At 40.8% G+C, this 16,386-nt stretch overlaps 1 protein-coding gene across 1 annotated transcript in view; it reads left to right on the top strand.

Annotated features, from left to right (window-relative positions):
- EPS8 (EGFR pathway substrate 8, signaling adaptor) overlaps positions 1-16,386 on the top strand; it is a 139,730-nt gene that overhangs the window by 25,742 nt on the left and 97,602 nt on the right. The window contains exon 2 of the mRNA XM_075159999.1: positions 8,460-8,604. The gene's annotated coding sequence lies outside the window, so the exon portion shown is untranslated. The remainder of the gene's footprint in view (positions 1-8,459; positions 8,605-16,386) is intronic.

Below are 16,386 nucleotides of genomic sequence, written 5' to 3'. Positions count from 1 at the left end.
TAAAACAGAAGAAGAGAGATGCTTAGAAAAGTTGCAAGGTGACACTTTAAATATTTAAACATGACAATTTCCTTTTTGTGCACCGTTAACTTGTAGAAGGGCATTACTGCAAGACATTACTGAAAACATTACCTTTTAATAGGCTTCAATAAAAGTAACATTAGCAAGAAAACCTTTATAGAGCTAAGTGGTGGGTTTTGTTGTTCTTTGTTTTTTCTAAGAAGTGGGTCCTTTTAGAAAGCTGATTCCTAGCTCAGGCTTGGGAGTAGCTGGGTCAAAATTGATTGAAGGAATATTACTTTATAGTTGCCTATCGTAGGGCTCTTTGTGAGTACTTGGCTATCATTGGCACCAGTCATCACCTACAGGAAACGGAGCTAGGGGACCTTGTCCTACAGCAAAGGAACTGTCATATTTGTTATTCTTATGTAGGGTCTGACAAGAATATTTAGCCCAAGGTCTCCAGAAATCCCTGCCTTTCAGAGTATTGTGAGCTCTGTCCTGGCCAGAGTCCTGCTCCAGACTGGATTGCTCCTGGTGATATGTACTAGTGCAATGGGAACTAACAATAGAAGTAGTACAGCAGTAGTGATAAGCACTATAAAAGTATGTTTTGTTGTTTGAAACTGTTTTCTATAGAAATTAGTAGTTATGCTCCATTGGGAGCATTGCATATTTCTTTTAAAGAAGTAGTGTGGCCCCCCCCAAAATTGCCACCTTGTCCTTGTTGCAGAGTAGGCAGACTATTAGGTTCCTGATTCTTTTGACAAAATAAATGTTGTTTTTTTCGTTAGACCTGATAGTTGGTCTGAAAACAGGTTTGCTCTCTTTTTCTTTTGTTTTTTTCCCAGTTGCATTACTAGACTAATAAAAGCTATTACAAACCTTGCTTTTCATGGTTGCATTGATTTTTGGGGTGATTGAACTTGGAATGCGATACAGTGAAGCACATTAAATTCTGATAAACCATTAATTCATGAAGTAGAGGTCATGCAGAAAATAATAATGAGTTCAAAGACTGTGGTCAGTACCAATGATGGAGTTGAAGAAAAAAGGTCATTAGCTGCTGAGTTGCGTAACAGGTTCCTTTGAGTTAGAGCAGAAGCTTTATTACCTGGATGGGCAATATCAGAAGAAACTGGAAAACATCACTTACGGTGCAATGCTTTGACCCCAGCGCACTAGATGAGTTCTAACATCAGTGATTAGGGATGAATGTAAAGGCATAGGTAAGAAATGGTGTTCGAGAAAATGGGGAGATGAACTGAAAATTGTGGCATCCAGATGTCTTGATATTGCACCTATTTGTGATTCCCAGGGAAAGGATAGCACGTACTGATGAAGAGTGGTTTTATTATTGAGTTTAAAAAACGTGACTTGATGTGCGTGAGTGTGGAAAAAAATTATATGAGCCTGATAGAAGTTTTAGGTGTTTCAGAGGCCATGTCTGTGGTGTGCTCCATCCTCTCTTGAGATAAAAATTTCATTAGTCCCAGTTTTGATATAGCGTGGAAGAAACTTCTGATTATGTCATGATGGGGAGACTCCCCCTGCTCCTCAACTACAAAGAGAAAATTATTGGCACTAAAACTGATTTATTACTACAGGCTGTGCTTAAAATAACTTTTATTACCATAGTGGCCATAATGTGGTAGAATTCTGTAGGTGTATTGATGATGTGGAAACCTCTGTGCTTTTCTTTTAGAAGTGCTTTCAAAAGGCTGCCTGATTTCTGTGCTTTCCTTGATAAGCAGAAAAGATTCAAGACTTTCCTGATGACGCAGTTTTGCAGTGTGGTAACAGAGTTAGGAAGGGTCAGGTTTAAGAAGGACTAACAACTGCAGAGTTTTAAATTTATCCCAGTCTGAACCAAATGTTCAGTCTTTCACCTTTTGGCCATGAGTTTTCTTCTTAACTATCTAGTTACTGACTGCTCCTTTGTGCTGCTTCCTCATCCTTCTTGTGAAGGGATTCTCTTTTTTCCGGCTTCCTTCCTCCACGTCTCTAGAAGTCTCACAAGACAAATGGCTATAATAAATTTACACAAGGCAAGATTAGCAAATTTTCTAAACAAGTTTCTTTATTTGTTAAATTTCAGTATTAATACTGGGCATTTTGTGTAAAAGGCTCTTTGCCTTTCTGAAAAAATAAGAGGAACCTAACTTTTCAGGCTACAGCGGGACAATCGCCTGGATTATTTCAGCTCTTATTTTACAAGAGGGCTAGCAAAGGAAGGACTTGATAGCAAGCAGCTGGGGAAGTTCATTTTCTTTGCTACGGAGGACAGTGGACGTTTTGGTAGGCTCTAGTGCTGAGATATGTGAAGGATGGATGTTGTTTTACCCCAGCCCGTGCATATCCTCTGTTTCCCTGTTTCTGTGGAATGTCATCTGGGGTTTTTTTCCCTTTGCTGAACAGGAAAACTGAGCAAAAAAGTCAGCTGGAAGAACTAGCACAGTTACTTTTCACAGTCCAGTTTCTGCTGCTCTGAGCACCTGTGGCAAACAACCTCCCCTTCTAAGCCAGTCGTAGGATGAAAGAAAATGAAATAAATGAAATGTCTTTGGGTGGTGCAGGGGGAATGCAAACTATCTGTATGATGAACAGGGATATGACGGCATTTTTGCCACAAGGTAGTACCTGGAAATCGGTATTTAAAATGCTCTTCAAGTCACATCGAACGTGGTAAGGCTGGGAATCAAGGGAGCTCTGCTCCCTTCAGAGCAACTAGAAAGACACCTTCCCCTTCTCGCGCCCCCTGCTCCTTTCCAAAAAACAAATTATTTTTCTTATTGCTTTTTCCGATACCGCACGTGATGCATCCTATGCATCTTTTAAGCTACATCAGTCCTTGTCAAAGGTCTGAGAGACGATTGTAGTTTTTAAGAGCGTTCACAATCTTATGATCTCCCTTCGCGGGAGTAGGCGGGGAATTTATGCTCGAGCCGCCAACATCCATGTGTCTGTTCCCCACTGCGATACCCTCCATGCGCATCCTTTTGAAGTCTGTAATGGTATTTGAAGACAATAATCTAATCTTCCAGAATAATATGCTGCTCTCAGTTTTGTTTGCTTACCGCATGCATGTATCTAAAGAGGCAGGTTTGTCTTCTGTAGTCCTAACAAGAATCCTGGGTCTGTTGACTTCAGAAAGGCAAAAGCTTAACCCTGTGAGTCTTTTATTAATAATCTCTCTTTACTTCAGTTTAAAAAAGAATAATTTTAGGAGTGTTACCAAGATATGGCTCTGGTAGGGAGACTAAGGGTTTATATATTTGCCAATGTAACTTTTATGTGCTCAATTTTAGAAGTGGATCCAAGCTGAAAATATGAAAACAACTTTTATAAAACCTGAAACTAATATAATTTGTTTCCTATTTCAAAATAAAACAAAATAAAAATGGTACTGATTGGTTTTCAAATGAATAAACCTGATCCTTGCAGAGCTTGAAACCTAAACATTGTAGCAGGAGGAACCTAGAAGTAAAACGGATTTCATTGTTCACCCTGCAAGAAGTTGAAGCTGGGAAAAAGGCAAAAGTAAACAAGGAAACAGTGTCAAGTAAATAGACGCTGAAATCATCTAACAGTTAGCTGTTAATAAATCAAGTCTGGCATTAATGTAGAGAACCACTCTGCTACAGTGGGATTGTAGTGCAGCATTTTGAAATGCTATTGTGGAATATAATCTTTTAAGAAGTGTCTGACTTGTATATGAGCTGTGTGGAGGTTTCCATCTCTTTTGGCATTCTGCCCATTTCAGGCAAAATGATGCAGCATCTTAGCCCATAAGACTGTGAGAAGTGATGGGCGTTTGTGTGGCAAATATGACAAATATGCCTATGGTACATTGGTGGGAAAAACTGTACTTCTAGTGGTTCTGGAAGTAGTTTTGCGTTGTATGTTTTGTGAAATGAGAATTTCTGTTAGTCAAGAAACTTTCAAAAAAGGTAAACAGAACTGTTGTAGAGTTAGACATCAATGTGTTTTTTTGGGGGGCTCAGTGCCCTCATGTAGGGTAAAGGGTGTAAGTACATTTTTTAATTTTAAATCCATTACTATTTTTAAACAGAGTTTACAAAAACATCACTCTAAACGGTATGTTGTCTCTTTTGACCTTACCAGTAATGCTTTTCTCTCTGCCTTGCAAAGAAGCTTTTCCCTGTAGACTTACCCATCAGCTCCTGAAAGGCAAAAGGAGGTAACAGCTGAGCTGAAGTTGAGGTGTTTGGGGTTTTTTTTGTTGTGGGTTTTTTTTTTTTTGCTGGAAGACATATATGATTGATTTAGGAACAAAATATTATGTTAAATAAACTGGTATTTGATGACTTCAGGTTGTTTTTCCTGTGCTTCTTTACTGTCTCAGCATTCTGCACCTCTTATGTCCACATTCTCAAACCCTGCTGGTGTGCATCAAGAGACTAGCATTAAAAAAAAAAAGAAAAAAAAAAAAAAAGAGTTGATTACAGCTGCTTAGAATGCTATGAAAAAATGGTTTTAAAAAATGGTCCAAAAAAACCCCTTCCGGGCTATTATTACTAATTTCACAAAGCAGCAGTGGTTCTAGATCTGTTCAGGTGGCCAGTTCCACTCATTTTGAAGAGTGTGACTGTGCTTTTTCAAGACAAGACTATGCCAAATTAGTTGATCTTTTTTTTTTTTTGTTAGTTATTAAGTAAGTCTGGCCAAGCTGCACTTACTTGGATTAAATACAAGCAAAAAGAAAACTCACATTGGTTCAGGAAGTTTGTTTTGTGGTTCTCTGGAAGAGAACATTCTGTCCCCTCTTTGCAAAACCAATACAAACAGTCTCTTGGCACAGGCACCGTTCTTTGTAGATACCTTACTTTAAATTATCTCTCAGTTATTTTGCAAGATTAAGTATCGCAGTTCCTATTTCCTGGATAAATTCTGCCTTGTATAATTGTGCTTTCACTTTGTAAGTCGCATCTGCAGAGGTAGTTGGGCAATACGATTAAATCTTCTAAATGCTATTTGAGGTCTGTTGATGAAAGATACTGAATAATAGAAATTGTGATTATAAATTGTAGGATAGTAAAGATTGTTTATAAAATAGCACTTATTCAGAAGTGGTTATATCTCATTGTAGAAATGATCATGTGCATATGGCTTGTGTGATTGTTGATGTTACTGGAAAAGAGCCGTAGAAGTACAGAGGAGCAGTAAAATGTCCAGAACTGTGAGGGATTTTTCTGTATTGGGTAGTTGAGGAATTGTGTGCGAGTTTTGTTAAGAGATGTCCTTTTCCCTTTTGTTTTACATTTTTAAAGGTTATTATTAAGTTACTTTGGCTTACTAAAGGAGTGTTGAGGACAATATGTTTCATGTGCTTATATTAGCCATTTCTCACATGTGAGGATTTGGCATGTGGAATTACGAATAAAAGCAGGGAAAGAAACCTGCGCTGTGCAACCTTAATCAAACAGGGAACAATCTCTAGTGCCCTCTTTTGATAATATATTCAGTGAAACCAATTGGGGGAGGATCTTAAGTGGGGTTAGACAGATTATTGGACTGATTCTTCAAGTGGCTGTAACTCCTACTGGCTTGGGCTTTTACTAGAAGGTAAATGAAAGATATCTTGTAGCTTGTGGGAAGCAGTCCTACTTGTAGTAAGTAATATTCCCAGAGAATGATAAAAGCAGACATATATACTGTCTGAACAAATCTCTGCTGTAACAGCTTTGAAGTGAGCTGAAGGTTTACACACACATTCGGATGTAATTTTTGAGAAAGAGCTAAATTTTTTATTCTGAAAAGAAAACACACTGAAAAATCCTAACCTTGCAAACTTTCCATTTCCATACATTTAAATCCAAAGACTAAAGTGTTTTGATTGTCATGTCTGTCTTATCTTTCTAGCAAAGCCTTTTTCCTATAATTAAGAGTGCATCGATTTTTCTAATTGATGCCAAATCCAATCCAAGCCACCCACACAATTATTTCATCTTCCCTCCCCCTCCCATCATTATCTGATATTTTGTTTGCACAGTCATTATTCATTAACTGTATTCATGTCCAGGACTGCAAACAGTAAAATCACATTAGCAAGAAGGAGCTCTGAGACTCACCAGTGAAATCTATTTTTTACTTTCCTGTGCCTTTCAGATGAGAATCCCAAAACCTGTCACAAATCTTGGAGATAAGGAGCTTGGAAACAATGAATGTGCTAGTGATTGGAGCGTTCTTTTCTTAGCAGAATTCTTTAGTTCTTCCACACTACTGAGAAGAATTAAATTCTGCATAAGAAGCTACTGAGATCACAAGTTACTATTGGAAAAGAAGAGAGATGTAGTCTGTCCTTTTTTTTACATACATACATATACATATATATGTGTGTATATATGTATGCATGCAGGCAAGCCTATTCCCCTGTCTCAGAGCTTCTTAGATGACCCTGTTTGATTTAGAGGTAACTTTTGAGCATGTCCCTTTTTCCTCTTTGGCGTATCCTCGGGTAGCTGTGTCTGCCCCCTTCCCCTTTTGAGAGAGAGGGACCTACACACAAAGGTCTCGCTGTGATTGCTCCTGAGGCTCTTTGGTCTGTTGCTTTTTCAGCATTTGACCTTGGTTCCTCTGAAATCAATGGCAACCCTCTCACACTGATCCAGGGTATTAGTAAGCATTGCATGTGCTACTAAACATACTTGGCTCTTAGAGTGCTCCTCATCACTTGCACTCGTATTTTATTAAGACGACCGTCACCTTTATCCGTGTTTTGCAAGGGAGAAAATGGGCACGGAGAGTCAGAGGGTCTTGCCCAAGGCCAGTGAGCTGGGAAAGGCCAAGGCTAGTGGCTGGGAAATGAGGTATGGATGGACGGCAGCCCATGCTGCCTCAATGTGCTGTGCCCATGTGTCATTTCTTCAACCTGGGTTTCCTGGTGAGCAAACCATTTATCACCTAACTTCCCTTAAAATATTAGAATTTTAAGTTTCTGACAGAATTAGGTGATTACCAGATAAACCGCAACTATAATCTGGTCATGTTAGCAAGCAGCTTGATAAGGTTCAGTACATAAACTAGCTCAGTTTATTTTGTGTAATTAATATGCAACTACTGGATCAATTCAGATTGACTGAATTGACCTATTGCTGCCTGCCCTGGTACTGGTTTGACTTGTTACTGCTTCTTCCTAATTCTGTTGCTATATCAAATCGATCTGTACTTTTTAATTATTTTTAACTGGATCTTAAAATGGAAAACATTGGGTTGGTAACCAACGGGGAAAACAACGGGGTTGGTAAGGGAGGGGGAATGGAACCTCTCACAGAAGGCACAGAATTGGGATAATGTCAAAATGATGTCCCAAAGAGAGTAACTCATAAGAAAATTCAACTGTAAACAGGGCAGGTTTGGCAAAATTTGAAGGACTGGTCAGCGCCTGGGATGGTGCAGCTATGAAGCTGGAAGCGACTTGTATGTACAACAGGTTAGAACAAAGTGTTGGGTATGACTAAAGAAATGAAATGGAAAAGGACTAAGCTTGTCCGAACTCTTGAATGTCAGTTTCAAAATGGAGAGATGGCATAAATTTGAGGAGAAAATGGGAGAATACCATAATTGTCACCTTAAAAAACAAACAAACAAACAAACCAAACAAACAAAAACCCCAAAACAAAACAAAAAAAAAACCCCAAACCACCCCAAAACTCCAAAACACTATGGCATTTACTGTCTCCTTCCTCTGCCTCTTGTCTTGGTTTTCACCTTACTCTTCCTTTCCTGCATCCTTCTTCCCCAAGTGACCCATGGGCTCCAGCCCCACTGGTTTGTGGGGAGTTTTTTGAGCGGTCCCCAGTTTCTCTCAATACAAACGTGTTTTTTCCCATCTCCCTCCCATTCGGGCCACATGGCTGCTGGTGCCTTGTGAGCGCAACCCTGGGCTGCTTGCCCCTCAGCCACAGCTGAGCGCTGGCAGCGCAGGGGCTGCGTGGACAGCAGTTGCTTCCCGACAGGGATCGGGATGCGAGGTGAGAAGGGGCTCCTCCGCTCTCACCGATACCTCCGTCCTTGTGCTTGAGCAAGCTTTTACGAAATGTGTTTATGAACGCGCTACACTCGTTCCCTTTGGGTTTGCAGCCTTCTCAGCTCTGCTGAGCCTGTCAGGTCCACAGCTTTGTAAGCTCCTCACCCCACCCTTGAAAAGGGATCGAGCCCCAAACGGTGCTTGAAAGCAGTGTTTAGGGTGGAAGTTGTCCGGGTATCCTGACTATGAGGTTCCCGTTAGCTGTACAGAGGAGTTCTTTTTGATATTGCTGGTATTTAGAAAGTTCATGTTTGACAGTAGTGGATGAACTCTAATCAGAAATGTACTTCTCCCTCTCATGCAATAAGGAAAATCACATTTTAAGAAGTCAGTGCTTAACAGGTCTAACTGATTGTATAATGCACAGTGGAATTGCAAAGCTGAACCTGTTTCTTTTATATTTTTTCAGTGATTTGTCCTGTTGGGCAGCTGCCTTCTGAGTGACTCTGGAGAGATGCCAGCCACTTGAGCTGAATCAAGCAGTGGCAGGGACAGCATCTACCCGGGCTGAAGTTTTAATCCCAGGCACGTGGCATTTGCACAAGTGGTCACTGGTGAGTTGTACGTAAGCGCAGCTTCTCTCTCTCTCTGTCTCTGTAACAACTGGCACCTTGTTGCAAGCTGTAAGTTTCTGGATGCAAAGACTCGCCTGCCTTGCTTGTTTTTCCCAGAGGGTGACTGACGAGCTTAGAGAAAATGAGAGTGGTCCAGGTTACCAGCTAATCTTAGGAAATCTGTACTATTTGTTTGTGTGTTTATGGATTATTTTCTCCTCTCCCTCCACTGCATGAGTAACATCCCGGTGAGGCCAAACTTCAAATCTGTAGCGGTTGGTGTGTTGTACTAGACGACATCACCGTGCCTTTTTAATCGGAGGAGGTTTTGTACCCTCTGCCTTAGCGCTTCATAGCCTGGAAATACAAGCTGTGGGGCTCTGATAACAGAAGTAGGGCCTGGCTGCTGTCAGCAAGAGGATGATTAAAAATGCGTGTGTGTGTGCTTGTTCACTCCCTTTCCAGCTGAATAGAAAATGAAACTCCCCAAAGCCTTTTATGTAAGTGCATGGCGGTTTTTTTTCCTATTTAAATCTCCGTGTGGCTGTGCGCAGACAAACTTCATCCCCAGCTTCCTTTTGAAGATGCTTTGTGAAGAGAAGAGTGTGCTTCTTTTGACCTCCGAAGTGTGATCCTGTCTTCAGTTCAGTACTAGACATACCCTCTCTGCAAAAGATAATAGCTAGCAATTTTTTTTTTTTTTTTGAGAGGAAGGTGGTTTCCAGTCAGTTTCTCCCATCTGTGATTTTCCTTGGTAAAACAATGGCAATCTGCTTCTTCCAGCAGCTGAAATGCTGTGATTCTTTGACAGCAAATGTGTGGAGTGCTGCCTTGCACTTTGTAACACCCTGCTTTATTTAAGACACTGTCATGCTGGGCTGACTGCTGTCTTCCCAGGAGTGTTGCACCAAGGAATTATTGATGAGATGCAGCCTGGTCTGCAAAGCACACGTTTGCTATTAAAAACAACATATGTGCCCTTAGCTATTGCTAATCATTTAAACATCTCTGTGAAATTTGGGGGAAGTGGCCCCTCTGTACATGGATAGGGTTCCATTAAAGCATTGGCACGATACAGCTCAGCATCCAATACTGAACCTTCCTATGAATATCAGAGTTGAAGATTGGTGCTTTAAGCAGAACAGCTTGAAGTTATCTTCTTCTTGAGAAGGTAGAAGGAGCCCCCGGTAAGGATGGGTACAGGAAGGGCAGTGCATGTCCCAGGCTCTTGTCTGACTCTTTCAGGTTTTTACCATGTTGTTAAGAGTGCTTGTTGGAATATTTGGACAAAAACCTGGAGGTCAGTGCCGTATTGAGCTGTACGTGCTAACTTGATTAGCAGTAGAGTTGAAAAATTACTCTGGCCTGAAAAATTATGAGGGTAATTCTGGCTTTATGCTGGAGGAGGCAAAGGCAGAACAAGGAACTGAAGTACATTATTTCAAGGTCCAGTAGTCCATTAAACCAGGCTAAAACAAGTATGTTTTAATTAATGGAAAGTTTGGAAAAACAAGTTTGGTGCTATTGTCAAGCATCCATTGTATTTTTGCAAGTTGGAAGATACCTGTCCTTAAGTTCTCATTACCGCTGCTCTTCCCGCTTCAGTTCAGGCGTAACAGCTGCTATCTTGGGAACCGCTGAAGGTAGATGCAGTTCCTTTATCTGCTCGAGAACTCTGAACCCCAGCACTTAAATAATATAACAACTTCAGTGCTAACTCCAGCAGCTTTGGAGGAGAAAGGTTTTAAAATTGTTGCCATTGATTTTCTGGGTATATAGAAATAGAGAAAGCAAGGTAGTAATTGAAGCCATGTTTTTTGTTTAAAATCGTTATTGCCTGGGTAGCTTTTTTTCACCAGTAAGTGTTTTCAATTATTAGAAGTTAGAGACCAGAGGTTTTCTAGAAGCCTAATAATTTCATGTAGATAAAATTATTCTCTTACAGTGGAAGCATGTCTATGTCTTGGTCAGGAAGGTCCCAAATTTAAGACTAGTTGCTGTCTGTCATATCTGTTGTCGCAGTCTGACTCACAGGCTTGAATGCCAGCATGGGGGAGAAGGCAAAAACCTTTGCTCCCCTGTAGCGTGGGTGGGAAAGCATCTCCATGTGGAGAGCCTTCTTTCAAAACCCAAGATCATCAGGAAGGTACATTGAAAATTCACTGCACAAATAAAGATTGAGTCAGCCAACGCCTGCTTATCACGTCAAGTAGTGATTACACCTTGACGTAAATCACCTTGTGCTATGAATACATTCAATTTGATGGGTTTGCCTACGGCTGCACTTGAGAAACATGTGTGAGCTCATATTTCTGAAAGCGCTGTAGTAATAGAGCATACAGCTTCAAGTGCAGCGTACGTGGAGAGTGTCCTGCACTTGGGGTTAGATGGCGTTCTGCACTTTGCTTTCAATCCTGCTCTATTGCTTTTTGCTACCTGCAAATGCAGTCTGCTCTTTTGAAACTGCAGTTTGAATCTGTAACCTGAATTTTCTCATACTTTTTTTTTATTGATGCTTTTCTTTTTTTGCATTTCTAGTTGTTCTTAATTATAGGTATCCTTTGGTCTCAGAGCAGTATTACACCAAAGTGAGTGGCTAATACAAATATTGCAGAATCAGGTAAATGGACCTCCTGCCCCAGATGTTTGTTTATGTTGCTGGGATGCTGAAATGCACTGACAGAAATTGCAAACCATCATAAACCTGCAAGTGATTAATGGTCAGGTATCAATGATTATTTTGAAACTTAAGAAAAATGTTAGCTTAAGCAGTTGAAATAAATCAAACCACTCTTCTGTTAGCATACATTTTGCTTAGATCCATGGAATTACTGAAGCTAAATGGGTATTTCTGGTGGTTTTACTACAGCAAAATTTAACTTATTTCTCAATGGGAGTAAATGAGACTTAACCTTTGCAACTTTGTGTTATCTGCTTTAATCACCTGTGTTTTCCATTTAAAAAATAAAATTCCTAGGAACCATTGGGTTTTTTTAATCCTGTATTTTAAAACGCGTGGTTACCCTATCTTTTAAATCCCGAAGATAGGGAGGGCATTCTCACATCAAGACCTGGCTGCTCAGATGGGGGGTTTGCTTTTGGAGAAATAGAGAAATGTGGGCATTTTGAGTATTGTCATTGCTTGTGGTGTGGCTGCTGATGCCCACGTGCTCCGCTCTGCAGGCGAAGGATCAGTGTCACGATGAGAGCCACGTTGCTCACCAAGTGTTGACAGCTTGTCATTACAGACTGTTTTTTCCTCCTGGCTCGTAGTTGAAAAGGTTTAGAAATGATCATAATCTCTTTCCTCGAGTGACTCGGAGAAGCGTTGGGGTTTGTTCTTTCCAGATTCAGGGATAGAAAAGACACTCCGCTTTTCCTTTCTGCTGGGTTTACAATTATTTTACTGTCTCGGTTGGATTTTCTTAACGTATCCAAAATCATTAAGCTCCCGCAGAGTGAAAGAGGATGTGAAGAAAAGGAGCGGTGAGGGGAGAGGAAGGAAGAAATGGTAGTTAAACAGGTTGGGGTTTTTCTTGGTTTTAGGTGGGGTGTTTATTTTACAGCAGCTATTCCTGGTACGTAGGGGAGAGTGCGGGGAAGGTGGGGTGATGGTGGGTAGGTGTAATAGAGTACGGCATTTGCTCAGCCGTGTGGCAAGAAGGAATTGTACGTCAGCCAGTTCTTCTCTGCCCTTTTAACCGGGGCTATAGAAGAATTCTTTTGTTTAATGTGTAAGTAGGGCCATTCTCTGCTCTGGGCATGCATGCTGGGCTGCTGAAAATTAAATTGGGAAATGAGATCCAATGACATAAAAGCAAACCCAAGCAACTAAGGCCCCTGTAGGGTGCAGGCAGAGAGCACCCTTCATCCTCTGTCATCAGAGGAACAGGGCTGTTTGAATTGGCTTCCACCTTTGTTTTGAGAGGTTGCTGTGGTGATGAATAGCCTTTGCGCGGGGTGTGTGAGCAGGAGTGCGCGCGTGCCTCGGTTCTTGCATATAAAACAACGCTGCTGAGCGTACAGCTTTCCCCCCCCCGCATCAGAGCATATAACTTGGCAATGGTCGGCTGCTCCCCAAAATGAGTTAAATAACAAAACTGTTGCCTAGTTATTGTCATGATGTTAATCTACTGATCACTTCCTCACATTGCTTTCGTACCAGGTAGCAGGAGACTGGGTGATGGCAAAGCGGTAGCTCTTTTCCATTGCACGCAAGGGGAGTTGCAGGGTAGCTGTTATGCCTTATTTGCACAAGCTTATGACACCTGAGCTTTGTCTTGTTACCTGGGCTTGAGGAAGGATAGTAGGTAGAGAAATAGACTGACAAAGGTACTCTGTAGAAGCAAAGAGGGAAATGCTATTATCTGAGAGGACTTTCTTTTTTTTTTTCCTACCATTGCAAAGTTTACACTTTCTATACTGAGGAAAAAACCTGGGGACCGTCTGTGAGTTAGTATTGTTTCTTTTCACTCTCCATTTATCAATAAATATTACAACAAATTATTATTAAATTTACTGCAGCTCAAAATAGATGAGTATGCTTTTCATACTAAGATATGAAAATCTGATGTAACAGCTGCATATTGATACAAAAGTGACTGTGTAAATTAGAATGTATGGATGAATATTCTACATGAGACTTACATGCTTTCTTCATGAAGTCGCACTGGTACAAGTATAGTTTGATGGTACAGTTGTCTGAAGATGTTATAAATATCACTTCTAGGTAAAGAATTGCCTTCAAGAAAGTCTTGGAAACTTTATTTGTTTCCCCCCTGCTCGAAAACCCTAGCAAGGGTTGGCAAGAATGAATTACCACCTGAGGCAGCTCGCAGAGAATTTTCTTCCCAGCATATTACCCTCGTTCCCAATGTCTGTGAAGCTGCCCCATATATAACTTGTAGGAAGTACTCTAGGAAAAACTGAGTCACCAGAGATGATCCAGTGGCCATGACAAATACAGTGAAGTTTAAAATGTCTACTTCTGCTGCATAATTCCTAAACTTAAAAAAAAAAAAAAAAAAAGGGTGAATTACTCAGTTCTGCGTCAGCTCCCCATCTCTTCAGAGACCATCAGGATTGGTGGTTTCATTTGTGAGGCTGCGTACTTTGAAGGTTGTCTTGTTCTTGGCTGCAGCCATACTGAAGGATCAAAGAGGAAGATGAAAACGTTTTAAAAGCAGTAAGGCCTCTCGCAGTATTTAAAGTGAAGGTGGCGAAGGCAGAGTGCGTGGCCCCCTTGCACGATTGATGGGACTTCTTGCTGAGTTAAAGCAGTTGGGGAAATAACCTCCTCTCCCCCCAGCAGTTTTTTGAGGCTTGTCACCTTGAAGTTTTCCCCAGCGCAATTTAAACATGCTGTCAGCTCCCTTTAGTGGCTTGCTTAGTTAAAATCACCTTCAGTAAGGAGTATTTAATTACATCTTCTAATACCTTGTTCAGGCTCCCCTCCTGGATTTTTGAGAATCTGGAGAATGCCGCTAGTAGACTGGAGCCAGCATTTACAGGAATAAATTAATAGCAGTACCATAGCTGTGCTTTTTACATCTGACACATTCTCCAAGGCTTACACGGCACCTCCCGTACTTCTTCAAATTCATTTGTTCCGTTTCAGTTCAGTCTTTTGAAATATTTTGTGATGAATGAGTTCACTTTACAAGCCGGTAATCAGCAGCAGCTGTTCATAGTCATGCTTTAAATTGAATCCATCTGTCAGTGGGCTCTTTAAAGTGCAAGTTTCACATTGTTAGGAGACCTGATTACACCAGAGCAGTATCTGGGTGCTGTTTGCCAATAAGAAAAGAAAAAAATCAAAATGAAGTGTGCTTGGATGGGCTCTGGGATGCCCTTGCAGTTTCATTTGTAGAGCCGTGATGTAGCCTGCTGAGAGGAGAGCAAAGTGGCTACAAGCAGTACTTTTGCACTGACATGCAGATAGGTGTTCAGATGTAGGCTGAAATTAGGAGATGACCTACAGGAAGCTTTGTAGAAACCCATGTGCAGTGCTTGCTGCTTGTTTTTTAATACTCACCCTTTGATGAACCTCATCACCAGCTCTTTACATTTCTTGGTTGTAGCATTGGGGAAGATTAATGTTCTTCAGAGGATGAGCTGAAAAGGAAAAGACGTGGCTTATTCAAATCAGCAAAAGGAGACAACATCGCTTTTTTTTGCCCCAGTACACATGCATTGTTTCTTATTTTCATTTGTAACTAGAGGAGGGTGAAATGTGTCTGCTGAGGCTATTTCGCACACTGCATTTACGGCAATATTTGAGAGAAACAAATGGTCATTTGCTGACTGCGTTAATTGTTCTCATAATTTTATGTGAAATCTTTGGTCCATAATGTACTCCGTTTCAGTTCAGTCTTTTGAAATATTTTGTGATGAATGAGTTCACTTTACATACTGGATATGGAAACCAGCTGATTCGTGGCCTGAAGTCCATTGGTCTTATCCACAGGTAACTTCTCATGTTTTCCTTCTCCCCATTTTTTTCCTCATCAAGGCTTTGTGGGGAGGCCTGGGCTTATGCTGGGATGTGTGTATAGCTCTATGGAAAAAACATTTCTTACCAGCAGAAGCTTACTCACCAGAGTACTGCCTGTTTACCCAAGTGTGTCATTTTCATTATATCATTTCACTTTTGCAAAGAAAACCTTCCTTGGAGGAGCAAAACAGTGGTACAGCCTCCTTTGCCACTGCAAAACTCTTTATTTTTGTAGTAAGAGGGCCATGTTTTATGGTTCAGTTGTGGTCTCCAAACACAAAGACTACCCTTTGTTGGTGGTCAGATAAACATTGTCTCGGCAGCCCACATCGCCCGTGGCAGCAGGAGACCTCACGCAGTGGGTAAAGTCCGTCCGTGTTTCTCTGCTATAAGTTTCTCTGTCTCTTTTTTGCTGTTGCAGTCTGCAAGCATCGCTGCTCAACAGTGCAGCTGCATCGCTGCTGCATTCCTAGTATGAGTGCCAAGCCAGCACTTTAATTAACACTAAATTCAGTGCTGGCTGAAGCATAGAGGAGGGAGGAAAAAAAAAAAAACCAAAAACAACAAAAGTGAACACCCAGACTGACTTTGTGAGCTTGTATTTTATGTCAGTCAAAGCTAGTACAGGGTCTTTGAAATGAAGTGTCCAATATCCTATTGTAGGAGAAGAACCTCTTAGCTTTTAACATATAGAAAACCACATATATATATATGTGTATACCAGAGCCTGTTATTGCTGTGTGCCTGATAAATACGGATGATTTTTTTTTTTGAATGGAGACTCATTAACGTGTGCCACATGGAGATGGTGAGAATTGCACATTGAGTGAAAAGATTGATTGATGTTGGCTTGTGTTAAGAAAATATGGCTGACAGAAGGAGTCAGTACATGCTCTTTTTTTCCTTTAAGTGCATTGTTTTTCCTGCATGTGTTTAATCAGAGAACTTAGCAGGGGAATGCCCTTGCTTAATAGCTGACAATATCTTGTTATCTTCCTGTAAAATACTTAATAGAGTTAAAATACAGTTATTAAGATCTGGCACTCATTTGAACGCCCACTTGGGACTTTGTATTATAAACACACAATATCTGTAAATTAGCTGCAGACACAGAGTAAGTATTCGATCCTTCACCATTTAACCTAACAAGCAGTAAAAGCCGTGCACCAATGAGCAAGTGAAAAACCTTGTTCAGCAAACCCATAGACAAACGTGTCCCTCCTCTCTGGGAGTGCTCAGACCTCTGAAAACTGCTGGGTTCTGATTTCAACTTTTCAAACTTCACAAGT

Source organism: Calonectris borealis, chromosome 1 (assembly GCF_964195595.1).
Source record: "Calonectris borealis chromosome 1, bCalBor7.hap1.2, whole genome shotgun sequence".
Lineage (NCBI taxonomy): Eukaryota > Metazoa > Chordata > Aves > Procellariiformes > Procellariidae > Calonectris > Calonectris borealis.
The sequence above is the reverse complement of the archived record's forward strand: the minus strand, read 5'-3'. Positions and strand labels throughout refer to the sequence as shown.